Genomic DNA, 15,832 nt, shown 5'->3' with positions numbered 1-15,832 from the left:
GGAGGATGGTCCAGATGGTGGTGTTGAAGCAGCTGTGGAGCCTGCGGAGAGTGAAGAGGAGGAAGACTCAGAGGACGACACAGACAACAGGGACAGAGTTATCCAACAGTATTTTCAGTAGCACACAGGTAAGAATCACCCACGCCATTTGACATTTACTTAAAGCCTCCTGCATCTCAACTTTGTGTATTTCCCCCCAGTTCTTTTAAACTGATGTTTGATTTTCCCTTCCCTTTTCAGTGCTGTATGACCCACTGCGTGACTTCTGCTTGGTTAGCCCATGGACTAATGCTTATTGACCTCGGTATGTTTTCATCACAAAGTTAACAGAACATAATTGATCTGTAATGTGTTATACATTTGTAAATAATACAGGCTGACTCCTGATTGATTTCAGTGCAATGAGTGATTTATTTTTAGTGCTAGATAATGGTACATGATATTAAAACGGTGATGGGTGAGGGTGGAGCTATGTCCATGGCTGAGACCAGTTCTCAGTCCACAGGTGCTTATTCCATGTGCCTGTTGAAGGATGGAGCAGGGGCAGTTCAAGGTTGGACAGGGTGACACTGTGGGACAGTGGGATGACATCAGGGGGTATCTTATGCTGGCAGGGGTCTTGGCATCCTACTCTGTCTTCCTTTGTGATCTCAGGTTCCTCTTGCGGGGTGGTTGATCTTCAGCAGGAGGTGGGGTTCTGGTGGCCTGTCGTTCTGTGGGGGCCTCCTGACCACTAGCGCCGGCGGAGGTGGTAGGCAGTTCCTGGCTAGTGTCAGGGGCCCTTTGTGGTGCCACATGGTCCCGCAATGTATTTTCTATCCGGTTGAGGGCCTGGACTATGGTCCCCATAGCGGTAGCGATGTTCCTGAGTTCATTGCTGAACCCCATGTAGCGTTCCTCCTGCTGTGCCTGGATCTCGGTGAACCTGGCCAGTACCGTCGCCATCGTCTCCTGGGAGTGGTGGTATGCTCCCATGATGGTGGTGAGGGCCTCTTGGAGAGTGGGTTCCCTGGGCCTGTCCTCCCCCCCCTGTCGCACAACAGCCCTCCCAGTTGCCCTGTTTCCCCGGGCCTCTGTCCCCTGGACGGTGTGCCCACTACCACTGCCCCCAGGTCCCTGTTGTTGTTGGGGTGTTGGGTCAGCCTGGGTGCCCTGTAGTGGCGGACACACCGCTGATTGACGCGTCCTGGAGACAGAGGCATGGGCCCGCTGGGTGGGAGCTGTGCTGGTGTTCCCAGAGGGGGTTAGGTCTGCTGTGGCCTGTGTCTGTGTGTGGGGAGCCGACTGTCCAGAGGTCCCCGATGGTCCGGGCTGGTCATCAGGTTCTAGGTCGACAGAGCTGCTGTCCTCGCTGGGGGCCTGTTCTGGGGGTGGGATGGACAAATCTGGACCCTCCGTGGCGGTGTGTTGGCGTTCGGGCCCTGCAGGGGTAAAGGAGTATGGTTATTGTTTTTGTGTGTGCCATGGCGTGCATTTTGAGTGCCCTTGTCCCCCAGTGCTGGCATTCCCTTGTGGGAGGTGTTGTGGGGGTGGTGGGGGGGGTATGGGTATGTGCAATGGTCATGCTTTGGTGGTGGCTGTCTATGGTTTGTGTTGGCATTCAGGGGTTGGTGTTGTTTAGGGTGGGTTGTGCTGGTGAGACATTGGCAAGGAGGTTGTGTGCTGGGGGGTTGAGATTGGGGGTGAGGGGGTGGGTGGGGGGGTTGGCATGCTGGTGTTTGGGGGGGTGAAGTAGTTGAGATTCGACTTACCAGAGTCCAATCCTCTGTGTACTCCAGCGAGGCCATCAGGATGCAGGATGTTTACTACCTCTTGCTCCCATGCTGTGAATTGGGGTGGAGTGGGTGGGGGACCACCGCCAGTCTTCTGCACAGCGATGTTGTGTCGCGACAACATCGAGCGCACCTTCCCCCGTAGGTCGTTCCATCGCTTTCTGATATCTTCCCGATTTCTGGGATGCTGTCCCACAGCGTTGACCCTGTCCACGATCCTTTGCCATAGCTCAGCCTTCCTTGCTATAGTGGTGTGCTGCACCTGTGTGCCGAAGAGCTGGGGCTCAACCCTTATGATTTCCTCTACCATGACCCTGAGTTCTTGGTCCGAGAACCTGGGGTGTCTTTGGGGTGCCATGGGGCGGTGTGGATGAGGTGTGGGGTGGTGTTTGTGGTGATGTGCGTGGTGATATGTGGTGATGTGTGCGTAAATGTGGTGTGGGGGATGAGGTTGGGTTCCTGTGTGTGTTGGGGTTTTCAATTGCTGTGCTCGCTCTCTCTATCTCTATCTCTATCGCCTTCTCTCCGATTTCCAACTAGTGGGGGTTTGTGGGTGATGTGGGTGTGTGTTTTATATTGTATTGGGTGTGTGGGTGTGTTGTTTGTATGTGTATCAGGTGTGTGTATTTCATATTGTCCAATGTGGCTGTGTTTTAGAGATGTGTGTGTATTTTGACCGCGGCGGTGTGTACCGCCAATGGAATACCGTGGTTGAAGGACCGCCGCGTGGATTCGTGGGTCAGAATGTCATGGGCGTGTTTGTGTTGGCGTGGCGGTGGAGGTTTGGTCATCTCCAGTTTTCCGCGGCCCGCTGATGAGGCGGCCTTCCTTGGTTGTCGGGTTTTTGGCGGTTTCACAGTTGGTGGTCAGAATGACCGTGGCGGTTTACCGTGGCCGCAGCGGTAGAATGGCGGACTTCTGACCGGCGGTAAGGGCCTTTTACCGCCGAGGTCAGAATGACCCCCTATATTTTAGTTTGAAATGCGTTCTGATTCAAATTTTTGAGGAAAGGATATACGTTGAGGCACTCGCTGCTCACTGCGCGGTAAAGGGGCGGGGTGGAGGGGGGGAACAGAAACATTTCATTAAAAAAAATATATATAAACTTATCTGCTCTGTTGCCGTGCCGTTCCTCTTTCCTGGTCACTGCAGGCAGGCACAGGCTCCCAGCCTGCCTTGCAGTCAATCCTGACACTGCTTAGAGCAGCGTTAGGATTGGCTGGAGCGCCCACCCGGGCCCTCCCATGAAGACTGGGAGCCAGTGCCTGCTGTCTCCAGCCCGGCAGCACAGTGCCGGGTTGGACAGAGCACAGTGCGCATGTGTGTTGGGCCGGCCCGTGAGAGCCGGCCAAACACACATGCACACTGAGGGGAGTGCGCAGTGCACTCCCCCTCATCCCTGTCATTCCCCATGGCCCTGCCCCTTTAACAACAAAACAATAATAAATTAAGTTTATTATCATTTCGTTATTAAAGGATTGCAGCGACTGCTGCTCGTGGGGGGCGACGCTGCCGCCGCTGCCTTGAGGTAAAAAAAAACACAGAGCCAAAAACACAAGTGGTGTGAAACTGCTGCTCACATTCTACAGTTAATGTTATTGGAGTGTGCTCATTGTACAATTTTGCCACGAACATCGCATAATTATGCAATGTGTTATGAGCATGTATCTCAGGCATAACATCAGTGGTCAGATTTACTCGAGCTCAGCACGGTGTGGAGATACTTCTCAAGAAACAGTGCAGAAAAGCTGTCTGTCATACTAATAGAACACAAAAGAAACCAAAAGGGGCTTCCATTTGTGTCACCACCTGTCACCAGGTTAAGCAGGAATGTAATCCCAGCATTTCTACTCAGGCATCTTAATGTAGAGCTCTCCAGGTTCCTAGGTCTATGAAAGTGGAGCTCAACCAGCATAGGCTTAAGGTTTTGGGATAGCCAAGAACTTTAATTTTATTAAAATTATGTTACTTATATGCTTACTTACAGGGGCCTTCAACCAGCGCTCTTCATCCATTGGTCTTTTATTGTGTTGTTTTGCTTCTACGTCAGACTGAGAGGAAACACGGGTAAAAGGAATTCCAACAATGAAAAGCGCTTAATCTGAGTTTCACATTTATTAAAGCACTTTTTAAGGTTCGAATAGAGGAAGCATGCAGGTCAAACGCAGCAACACGAATACACTTCTAAAAATGATCACAGCAGTAGAATAATGATGATCATAGAAACAAACAATGAAAATACAATTCTTCAATCATGGATAATAAATCAGCATATACAGTGATTATATATTCATTCACAACGCAAAGCTAAAAATAAGAACTAAAAATACATCTCCATGGGGCGAAGTAAAGACATCATCTTTTTGCCAACTTCAAGCCGGGAACCCAGACTACTGACGAAAGAGAGAACTACCCTCAATGGGAAGGTACCAGGCAAAGGAGTCTCCCTCTTGGAATGAGTTCGATCTAACCCTAGTCGTCAAGTTGCCCTTTTAAATACCTCAAACAAGCTGGAGAGGAGAATTCTAGAAATTCCCCCCTCCCATATTGTAAGATATTGTTAAAACGTTGGCTGTACCAGTCCGTGTTGAAATAGCGTGTTAGAGATTTGGCCACATTCCAAGGTGCGCTCATAAGACTGAACTGTTCCCTGCCGAACCATAAACATTCTCCTCTGGTACATCTTATCATCTGTGCTCTTCACTCTCCCATGTTATGTACCTGCCCTGGTTGAGAAAGAGCACAAGTTTCTTTGCTCTATGGCTCACCAGAGGAGCAGGTAAGAACCTCATAGGCACATATGACTCTGATCAGCACCAGCCTTTCCCTCCTCACAGGCTTTAATGTGCCCCTGTGTGGCAGTTAAACCTCTTGTGTGCCTTTTGTCACATTTTGAGTGGCATAAATGAGATATACATGGTGCAGGTGTTGGAGAACAGTACTCTATGTATTGCATAGTCACATTGTGTTGTGTGATGTGTTGTGAGGCGTAGATCCTCCTTGTGTTGCATTCTTATATCTAGGCAAGGAGACTTTACAGTCATACAATGACGTGTTAATGGATATGATGGTTGTAAATGTCAAATTACATGTATGTGGATGATAGCATGAGCTGTGTGCGCATATTGTTTGAGTCATTTGAGGATCTTGTAAGCAATGTGTATAGCACCACAGATCATTCAGCCCACATTTGGCCTTCCCAAACTGTTGTATGAGAGTCATATAATACCTCACTGTGCCCTTCAGAGTGCTACGCAAGCCACAAGCCACATTGATGATGGCCACATGATGTACTGTCATGCATGAAAGTGATGGAAATGTGAGCGTCATGTAGGCTGTGTATGCCCAGCCTGTCAAATATATCTCTCAGTATGAGACATAGGTGGTCATTATGAACATGGCGGGAAAGACCACACCGCTGGCGGTGGCGGTTACTACCGCCAACAGGCTGGCGGTCCGGACCGCCAAATAATGAAGCACATGAAAAACTGCCAGTGTGAAAACCACACACCGCCAGCTGAGGAGTGCCGACAGCGACGGAAGAGGCCGCCCACAGGCCGACAGAAAGGCCCCACCCACCCAACAAATAATGAACCACAAGACCGCCGTCAGTTCCAGGGTGGGAACCACCGCCACGCAAAGCCTGGCAGAGACGAACCAAATAAAAAGAAACACTCACCGTAGGCACACACAACATGCCGAAGCAGACCTGGAGAGAGAGTTGGAAATCATGCCAGTTCTGCTCCTTGCCATATACCTCCATGACCGTGACCGCCGACGAAAACGATGACGGTAAGTACCGCAACCTAACAAACAAGGGATGAAAGGGCACAGTTACACACCCACCCACCCCACCCACCCTGCAATGCACCCTCAACCCCTCACACCATCACAAGCAATACACACCAGAACAAGAGGTACTTACCTGACACAAGGCCAACACAACCTGCCCAAAGTACACAAATGTGCACACCATACCCCCACAATGAAACGATGAACCACGTCTCCAGAGTGTGCCAACAGCAACACTGGGCACTCAAACTTTAATAATGAATTAAAATTCTGTGTCCAAATAAGGCCATTGGCCAGTCAACTGTAAAAAGGCTGAAGGGCCCAAATGGCCCTAACTTGACTCCCACATGTGCACATGGTACTCCACCATAAAGGGACATCAATGGGGCAGCCAGGCACCTCAGGGAACAGGGGCAGGGGGTGGCGGGGGTGGGGACTTACGTCTGGGAGGGGGGCTTGGGCTTACGTTGGGAAGTGGAGGGGGTTTGGGTTTGCCCTTGGAAGGTGGGGGAGTGGGCTTGGACTGGGGGGTGGCAGATGGACCTGGGCCAGCACGTGACTTCTTGCTCACTGGGGAAGAGGTACGGGAATGGGAAGGGCGGACTGGGGTTGACTTAGACGTGGAAGGAGTGGACAGGGCAAGGAGGTGGGCACGTTTAGAGACGAGATGGGGTGGGCCAGTGGGTTCGAAAAGGTCAACACGGGACAGCAAAAGCTTTTTAGGGGCAGTTGGGGTAGACATGAAGGGAGGTGTGGGACTGGAGGTAGAGGGATTGATTGTAACTGGGCATGGATGCAAGTGCCTGTACAGTATGCGGAGGTGTGGTGGATGTGTGTTGGGTGGGTGCCTGGGAACGTTTGAGTGTTTTTGGAGGAGGGGTGGGTGGACACAGTAGGACAAGACAGGCTGCCAGTGTACATGGATGTTGTCTGGGTGTCTGCAGGTCTGGTGAGTGTGCTGCACGTGTCAGTCAATGTCGTTGTGATGAGTGCAGGTGTAATGTTTGGGGTGCATGACTGGATGTCTGATGTTGTGGTGACTGCAAGTATGGGGCCAGCAACAGTGAATGAGGGTGCAGTGCTTGTGGGTGTGCATGTTGAGGTGACAGACGGGGAGGCGGTCGAGGTGGACACACTGGGGGAATTGGATGTTGTCTTGTTTGCTTTTGTATGTTGGCTGTGTGTATGTCTGTGGTGGGAAGTGTGGTGCCTGTGTTTCTCTGTGTGCTTCTTGTGTGTTGAGGTGTGTGCATGGCTGTCTCACCGTGTGCTTGGGATGGGTGAAGGGAGTGGGGTGCTGGAAGGGGTAAAGGTGGTGGGAGGGGGTACGGAAAGACCAGGGACACTGGCTGCCGTCAAAGAGGATGCCAGAACCTGAAAAGATCTCTGTAGGCCAGATATGGCACTGTGAATGCCTTCCAGGTATGCATTGTTGTGCTGCATCAGGGATGCTAGCCCCTGGATGGCATTCACAATGGTTGTCTGCCCTACAGAGATGGTCCTCAGGAGGACAATAGCCTTCTCCGTGAGGGCAGCAGAGCTGACTGGGGCAGGAGATGAGGTGCCTGGGGCGAAGGAGACGCCCACCCTTCTGGGTGAGCAGGCACGGGCAACTGGGAGTGCAGTGATGGTATGGGGGGTGGCGGAAGATGACACTGAATGGGTGGGCCCACTAGGGTCCGCCACCACCAGGGAGCTCCCATCGGAGGAGGTATCAGAGTCACTACCTCCAGTGGTAGTAGCCTCCCCTGTGGTACTCCCCTCACCCTCCAACCCACTGGTCCCCTTGGCGTCGGTAGACTCTGCCTCCTTGGAACCGTGGGCCGCTGCATCCCCACTCGCCAGTGCCACTGCTCCCTCGCCAGATGATGCTGACGTACACAGACAACACAAGAGTACAGGGATGGGGAGACAAAACATGAGAGATATCTGTAAATACCTGAATGGATGTTCAAATTTGGTGCACACACACTCCTACCCAGCTTACACACCAACATGCAGCACCTACAATTATAGTCATGCCTATGCCCCTGACTAGTGGCCACAACCCTAGCATACAACTCTTCTCCCACATGACACAAGGACCTGATGAACTGCAGACCTGCCCCTAAACATCGCAGTGCCCATGGGGGCCGGATTGCTGTTAGACACCTGTCAGAGTACCTGGCACTAGACAGCATAAATACTACAGCCCCCTCAGACATCCATCAAAGTGCATTACATGGTGTTGGTACTCACCCCCTTGTGGCTGCTGTGTAGCCTTCAAGCGCCGATCCAAATCTGGATATGCCACTGCCAGAATGTGGCGCATTAGGGGGGTCAAGGCCCGACGGGCACCCCTTCCTCGTTGGGAGGACTTCCCTAGCTGGGCCTCGCAGGTCTTCCTGGCCCAGCGCTGCAGGTCCTCCTACCGCTTCCTGCAGTGGGTGCTCCGCCGGTTGTAGAACCCCAGGGTCCACACCTCCCTGGCGATGGCCTGACAGAGTGCCCTCTTCTGATATGCGCTGACCTGAATGAGACACACAGAATAGAAAAAACAGACTTCAGGATATGGCCATATGATACCGCTGACTATACGTCCCCTATGGGACGGACACTTCACAAGATCATTTCACCACCTCACTCACAGTACTTGCCACACAATCTACGCCTGTGCAGGTACATACCCACCACACATGCATACAGGCATTCACCACCATCACACACATCCATGCACGTCATCCTCCTACTCACCTACTCCTCTGGTCGCCCATATAACTTGGCATACATGGGTAGGACCCCGTCCACCAGCTTCTCCAGCTCCTCCGTGGTGAAGGCCGGGGCCCTTTCCCCTGTGACACGTGCCATTTGAGTAACCAGAGTCAGGACACAGCAGCACACTCAGTGGAGTACTTCCATGCATGGGATCAGGGAGTCAATTGAACCTGGGGTGACGACATGGTGTACGCTCCGCTGCAGTGTGCACCGTCACCGCCGCAGGCGATCATGATAGGCCCAGGTTCCCCATTGACAACCATGTTAACCAATGAATGGTTGCAGGGCGGTGAACACTGCCTTACGCCATAACGACAACCACCAGCGGTCACTTCCACTGCTACATATCTGGATGGCAGGAGGCTGCCATTTTGCTAGCACAACGCAGATATTTCCTGGTCATGGGCCCCATGCAGGTCCTATAGACCCCAGCCCTTAGTCGCATGCCCACATGAGTGTTTGTTCCCCACAACAGTCCAGACGTATCACTTCGTACATGTCCCTACAGTTGTACTTCTTACATCGCTTTTGTGCAACCTACATATTGTACAGCAGTTATTCATACACATCATGTTGTGCATATGTATGTGTGTCCCTCACATGTGTTCTCTCCTCCTCCTAGATACAGACCTATGTGGCGAGCTTTGCCTGGAGATGGAGAGGAGCTTGCATGTGACTTCAGAAGTTTCTACAAGAGGTCCAAATTTAGTTGAGTGCCGACAGTGAGAGTGATATGAAATTTAACATGCCGTCCGCAATGACCTTTTAGAGTTGGCAATGTCCTGTTGGAATCTTCTGATATCCTGAATGGATAATGATAGTATGATGTAAATAGTTTAGGAGATGACAGTCTTCTGGCACTGTCATGCACCCCAAAAGGTTGACAAGTGACAAGGGAAGCCAATTGGACTGACTGGCTGTGCTTGGCAAAGGGAACTGGAGGCTGAGAAGCTCAGACTGGTTAACGTCCCTTCTCGTCGAGATGAAACATGGATCTTTGGGTCCGGGCAAAACTTGAGGATGTTGATCTTCACTTCTGGTCTCCTGTGGAGATGAAAAATGTTCAGTCATGATGAAGGCATCCACTCACCATCTTAGCTCCTAGTGAGGAGCCCTGTATTTGAAGGGATCCAATCACCATTTTAGCTTAGAGGTGGTGCCTGTATTTTTGCATGTTAGGGGGCCAGACAGCAAGTGTAGCAACATCGACTCCACCTTTAGAGACTAAAGTAGCTTCAGTGTTGTTAGACCTGGCATCCTTGGCGTAGTCTCCCCTGTCTTTTTTGCCTCTGCTTCCTATGTTTTGACTGTGTGCTGGACTTAGTTTTTGCTGGTTTCGGAACTCTGGGCACTTTACCACTGTTGACTAGTGCTAAAGTGCAAGTGCTCCTGTGTAAATTGTATGTGCAATTGGCTTTTCCAAGATTGGCATATTTGATTTGCTAGTAAGTCCCTAGTAAAGTGAACTAGAGGTGCCCAGGGCCTGTAAATCGAATGCTACATGTGGACCTACAGCACTGATTGTGCCACCCACATAAGTAGCCTGGTAAACATGGCTCAGACCTGCCACTGCAGTGTCTGTGTGTGCAGTTGTAAACTGCCAATTCAACATGGCAAGTGTACCCACTTGTCAGGCCCAAACCCTCCCTTTTTATACATGTAAGGCACCCCTAAGGTATGCCCTAGGTAGCCCCATGGGCAGGGTGCAGTGTATGTTAAAGATAGGGCATGTACTGATGTGTTTTACATGTCCAACAGTGAAATACTGCCAAACATCGGTTTGCACTGTTGCAAGGCCTAGCTCTCTCATAGGTTAACATGGGGGCTGCCTGTCAGAGTCACCAGATCCTCGGGGTCTGTGCACGTTCCCAACACTTCCACCACAAGACAGCTCCAATACTCTGATTAGATTTATCACAGAGTCTAAGAGAGTCCAAGTGGGGAAAAGGGGATTAGGACGGGAACAGCTGGGAAGGAGACCTGTAGGAAGCAAAAGGTTAAAACACAACATCAAAATTACATCTCATGAAATCAGTACCATGCTACAACTCTAAGCTTCGTCTTTTCCGAAAAAACATGAACAACCCTAGAATAGTCCTAAAACTGACTAGGCTTTAGGTGACCGAATACCTGAGAAGGAAACAGGAAAAGTTAAATAGGACTTTCAGATTCAAGTACTTTCTTTAGCATGAGAATCAGGAAACACTCTGAGCAATTTCTAAACAACCATATGAATCTCCTTTTAAGAATACATATCAGGAACACACAGCATTACATCTAGAACTCTGGTATTGTTGTGTTCATCTCAGAAAAAACATTGGAAAGTGAATTGCGCACATTGCAGATTTTTATATGAGTATTAAACACCGTAAAGGATTGTGCACCATGAAATCACACAACGTAGATTCAAGGAATAAATCACGCGACGTGTCAACTTTAAATGCTACCAAGAAAATGTCTTAGAATGGTAGCGCACAGTAATTTACATTATTTATTCACGAGGAAAGAATTGCGCGACTTGCCGATTCAAATGCCACCATACAAATGCCAAGAAATGTTAGCGCACAATGAACAACATGAAAAGCACTCAGGAAAAAAAATTGCACGTCTTGTCGATTCAAATGCCACCATGCAAATGCCAAGAAATGGTAGCGCAGAATGAATAACATGAAAAAACACTCAAGGAAACAATTGCACGTGTTGCCGATTCGAATGCCACCATGTAATTGCCAGAAAATGGTAGCGCACAATAAACAGCATGAATTACACACGAGAAGTGAGCCACCATGTAAATGTCAAGAAAAGGTAGCACGCAATGAACAACAAAATTAAATGCTCATGAAACGAGTTGCACGTCTTGCCAACTCGTAAAACATCATGTAAATGTCAAGAAATATCAGCGCGCAATGAACAACAATGTAATAACGAAGTCAAATCTTTATGGAATAAATTGCGCGTCCTCCCTATTTACTAACCACCATACAAATGTCAAAAAAATGGCAGCGCACAAGTAATCTGTTATTCATTTAAGAATTAAAATCAAGAATATGAAAATTCTCAATTACGGTGTTGGAAAATGTCCAAACACCGTCTTACCGCCTGGAAACAGTGATCACCAATGAGAAATGAGTGCAGAAGACTTGGAAAATCCAAATAGGCCGCCGGGACAGGAGATCAGGAAGAAGCTGCTGCTCCGCACTGGGACCTCTGAATAGTGAGCACTGGAAGTTGGGCTGAATCACTTTTATAGAGTCTTGGCCCAGTCTAGAACCACGCCCAGGCATGTTGCAGGGAAAGTCTCTAGAAGGCCCTGGAAAGGGACCACACCCTAACACACTCTGAATGTCTGCAGCAATACATTGCAAATGTACAGTATTTATAAGCACCTTAAAAATGAATCTTTTGGATGGAATTCTGCAATGCAAAAGGTTAAACAATAACATATCATCACAATGCATAAATTACATTATCTTGCGAGTGTTGTTTTTTTGCATTCTAGATGCCCGTAGAGCGCGCACTGTCCTGGTGTTGACACTGCCTTTAAATAACTTTTAAGTTCAGTTTTCCTTTGGGAGCAGATATAAATATGGAGTTTGCTTTCTCTGAACTCACAATTTAATAATACACCTTTTGGTAAAGCTGTTTTTTAGATTGTCAGTTTGAAAATGCCACTTTTAGAAAGTGGGCATTTTCTTGCTTAGCCATTCTGTGCCTCTGTCTGCTTGTGTATTCCACGTCTGGGTCAGACTGACAGTTGGGCTGTTGTGAATTTCCTCTAGACAGTGACACAAAGGGAGCTGGGGTGTAGCCTGCATACCCTGATGGTCCATCTGGGCTAGAGTGGAGGGAGGAGTGGTCACTTACACCTGAATGGGCTGTGCATCCCCTCAAACAATGCAGTCTCCAATGCTGTAGGTCCACTGGTGTGAGTCTGGAGCCAGGCCTAGGCTAGGCAGGATCTTGTCAACAACAGAGACTTTCCTTTGAAGTTTGCCAACTTCAAAGGCAGAAAGGGATCTAAGTAGTGGACCCAAAACGCAAGATTTGTAGATTACTTCTGGAACCAAGAGGAACCTCTGCCAAGGAGGAGAGCTGAAGAGCTGGAGGAGGAGCACTGCCCCTTTGCCTGTGACTGTGCTTTGCTGGGTTGGGTGCATTTGCTGCTTCTGCCTGAAAGAGAACAAAGACTGGACTTTGTGGTATGTTCCTGATTGTGAAGTGTCTCCAAGGGCTTAGACTGAGCCTGCCTCCTGTTTTGAAGTCTCAGGGCCATCAAAGACTTACTGTGCCAGCACCCGGACTCTCTGCTAAGACTCCTACCCTGCCAAATGGTGCCCTATCCAGTTCCTGGGCCCTTGAAAGGTGAAGCTGGTGGAACAAGGACTGAAATCCATGCACAGGAGGCCATGCAGGGCAAATTTTGACGCAGCACCTGCAACACGGCTGTAAAAATGATGCGCCACCTGCCTTGCGGTTGAAATCGACGTACCACCTGCATTGCGGCTGGGAAATTGATGCATCACTTGCATCGCGGCTGGAGAAACGATGCAACATCCGCTTGCGGCTGCTAAAATCGACGCAAACCCGCGCATCACAGCTTTCTATCACCGCATGGCTGGAATTCGCACGCATCATCGATGGGCATCAAAATCAACGTGAACCTGCGTGGATCTGAGGTGCTCCGTCCGGAAATGGACGCATCGCTCTCAGGCGGAAGAGAAAAATGATGCATCAGCTACCCAACCGGAGAAGAAATGACACACTGCCTCACTTGCAAGGAATCGACTCATCGCTGACTTTTCCGACGCACACTTCCCCGTGCAGCTTTATTTTTTACGCAAACCAAGTGCTTGGGCCTGGTTACCAGAATCCCAGCACACTCTCAGTCAAGTTGGCATCAATATCAGGCAAAAAGTGTGGGGGGTTGAACATGCCAACAAGGGCACTTTCCTACATGGAGGATGAGGGCAAAGCCTCACTGCGAAAACTAAACATGTGTAGACTTAGAAGATGAGAAGAAACCCTCACTCACTGTGAAAATTAAATGTGCAGATTTAGTAGATGAGGGCAAAGCCTCACTGCAAAAACTAGACGTGCAGATTTACAACATGAGAATAAAGCCTCAGATTTAGAAGATGAGAAGAAAACCTCACTGCGGAAATTAAACATGCAATTTGGAACATGAGAAGAAACTCTCACTGTGAAAACTAAACATGCAAATTTAGAAGATGAGGGCAAGGGCTCACTGTGAAAAGTAAGCATGTACAGATTTAGAAGATAAGAAGAAGCCCTCAATGCAAAATCTCACCATTTGCAGATTTGGAGGATGGGGACAAAGCCTCACTGAGAAAACTAAACATGTCTAGACTTAGAAGATGAGAAGAAACCCTCACTCACTGCGAAAACTAAACATGCAGATTTAGAAGATAAGGTCAAAGCCTCACTCCGAAAACTAAACATGCAGATTTAGAAGATAAGGTCAAAGCCTCACTCCGAAAACTAAACATGCAGATTTAGAAGATAAGGTCAAAGCCTCACTCCGAAAACTAAACGTGCAGATTTAGAAGACGAGAAGAAAGCCTCACTGTGGAAACTAAACATGTGCAGATTTAGAAGATGGGAAGAAAGCCTCACCCACCTTACTGCTGACAGCCGCCATTACCATCGCTGGAATTCCGCCAGCCTTCTGGCGGAATTCCGGCAACAGTCATAATGGCATGGACGGTCGGTAGCCAGGGTGACGGTATGTTGGCGGCCGTCGCCGTGGCGGTAGGCGGGATTTACCACCAGGGTCTTAATGACCCCCTTAGTCTTACTACTTTGGGCTGTTCACTAAATCAGAGTGTAAAGTCAGACAAAACTGTAGACTTACATGTGTCTAGCCTCTGAAACAGACGGTGGGCAATATTTAGCTTAATCACCAGTGGTAAAAAGGAGCCTTAGTATGTCCAGCACCATACATGACCAACCATTGGTACTCCCCCCCCACAGAAAATAATAGATTCAGGGATTTAAAATGCAAACATATATCGACTAATAATACACTACATTAAATTATTTTCACATTTTAAATATATAAATTTAATTTTGTTACAAATGTAAATCTATTTTAAAGATAAATGCTATTTTCTGACAAAATATTTGGATTACCTTTTTTAATTTAAAGATAAAGGTAACCTTACGTTGTTAAAAAAATAATGAAAATATTTTATATTAGTTCTGTGCATCATTTTTACTAATTATCAATACATAATAGGCATATATATTTTGTAACTTTACGTGTGATATCTTTTAACCTCAGTAAAATAATATTAATTCAATTTCATTTATTTCAAATATTTTTATATTTAATTCAAAATTAAAATAGTGCTGTTGCATTTTTGTATTTTATTCTATATTTGAAATATTTGTATACACATATTTCTTCATTATTTTCAAAATAAAACATAGTTTTCGTATTTTTTGCAAGTTTAATAAACTTTTTTAATTTACTCCATATATTATAATAGAGAGATCACCATCCTGGTGATGGTTTTGGTCTTTCCCTTTTGCTCTTAATTGGTGGTAGATCATTAAGTATTTCTTAAAGACAGTCAACAGTAGAGGGCAGTAGAATGGATGATGTGTGTGTCAGAATTGATCAGCAGCAAGGAGAAGGGAAAAAGATAATGCTCAGACCAATTTACTGCTTTTGGGATTTTGTACTATGAGCAGCCCATTTTTAGTTATACTTACATCTAGTATTGATCCATTCCTGTGGGTGGGATGGAGTCTTTTTTTTACAAGGAGAGGAGATTGAATGTAGAGGATGGGTGTGTAAAATTCATATAATTTGCTTTTGAGTAATTATGTCATATTTTGGGAAAATTATGTGATATGCACAATAGGAATCCATCATTTGGCACTATGGCGGTCATTCCAACCTCGGCGGTAAAAGGCGCTTACCGCCAGACAGAAGACCGCCATAACACCGCCGCGGTAAACCGCCACAGTCGTTCTGACCCACAACAGGCAAACCGCCAAAATACCGACATCCACAAAAGTCCGCCACACCAAAGGTCAGCGATAAACTGGCGATGACCAAACCTCCACCGTCAGGCCAACAGAAATACGCCCATGCCATTACGACCCCCAAATCCACGTGGCGGTCTTTCAACCGCGGTATTCTATTGGCGGTACACACCGCCGCGGTCGAAATACACATATTAGTACAAAACACTACCACATTGGACTATTCAAAATACACACACCTGATACACATACACACACCACTCCCACACACCCAATACAATATAAAACACACCCACATCACCCACAAACCCCTACGACCAGAAATTCTGAGAGAAGGCGAGAGAGAGACACCACAGTCAACTACCAAGCATCCACAGGCACACAATACCAATACCCACAGAACTTCCACGCACCTCACACAACACACCACTAAATAGCACCCCACCTATCACTACACACTCCACCCCACACATCATCCACACCACCCCATGGCACCTCAAAGA

Source organism: Pleurodeles waltl, chromosome 4_2 (assembly GCF_031143425.1).
Source record: "Pleurodeles waltl isolate 20211129_DDA chromosome 4_2, aPleWal1.hap1.20221129, whole genome shotgun sequence".
Classification (NCBI taxonomy): Eukaryota; Metazoa; Chordata; class Amphibia; order Caudata; family Salamandridae; genus Pleurodeles; species Pleurodeles waltl.
The sequence above is the reverse complement of the archived record's forward strand: the minus strand, read 5'-3'. Positions refer to the sequence as shown.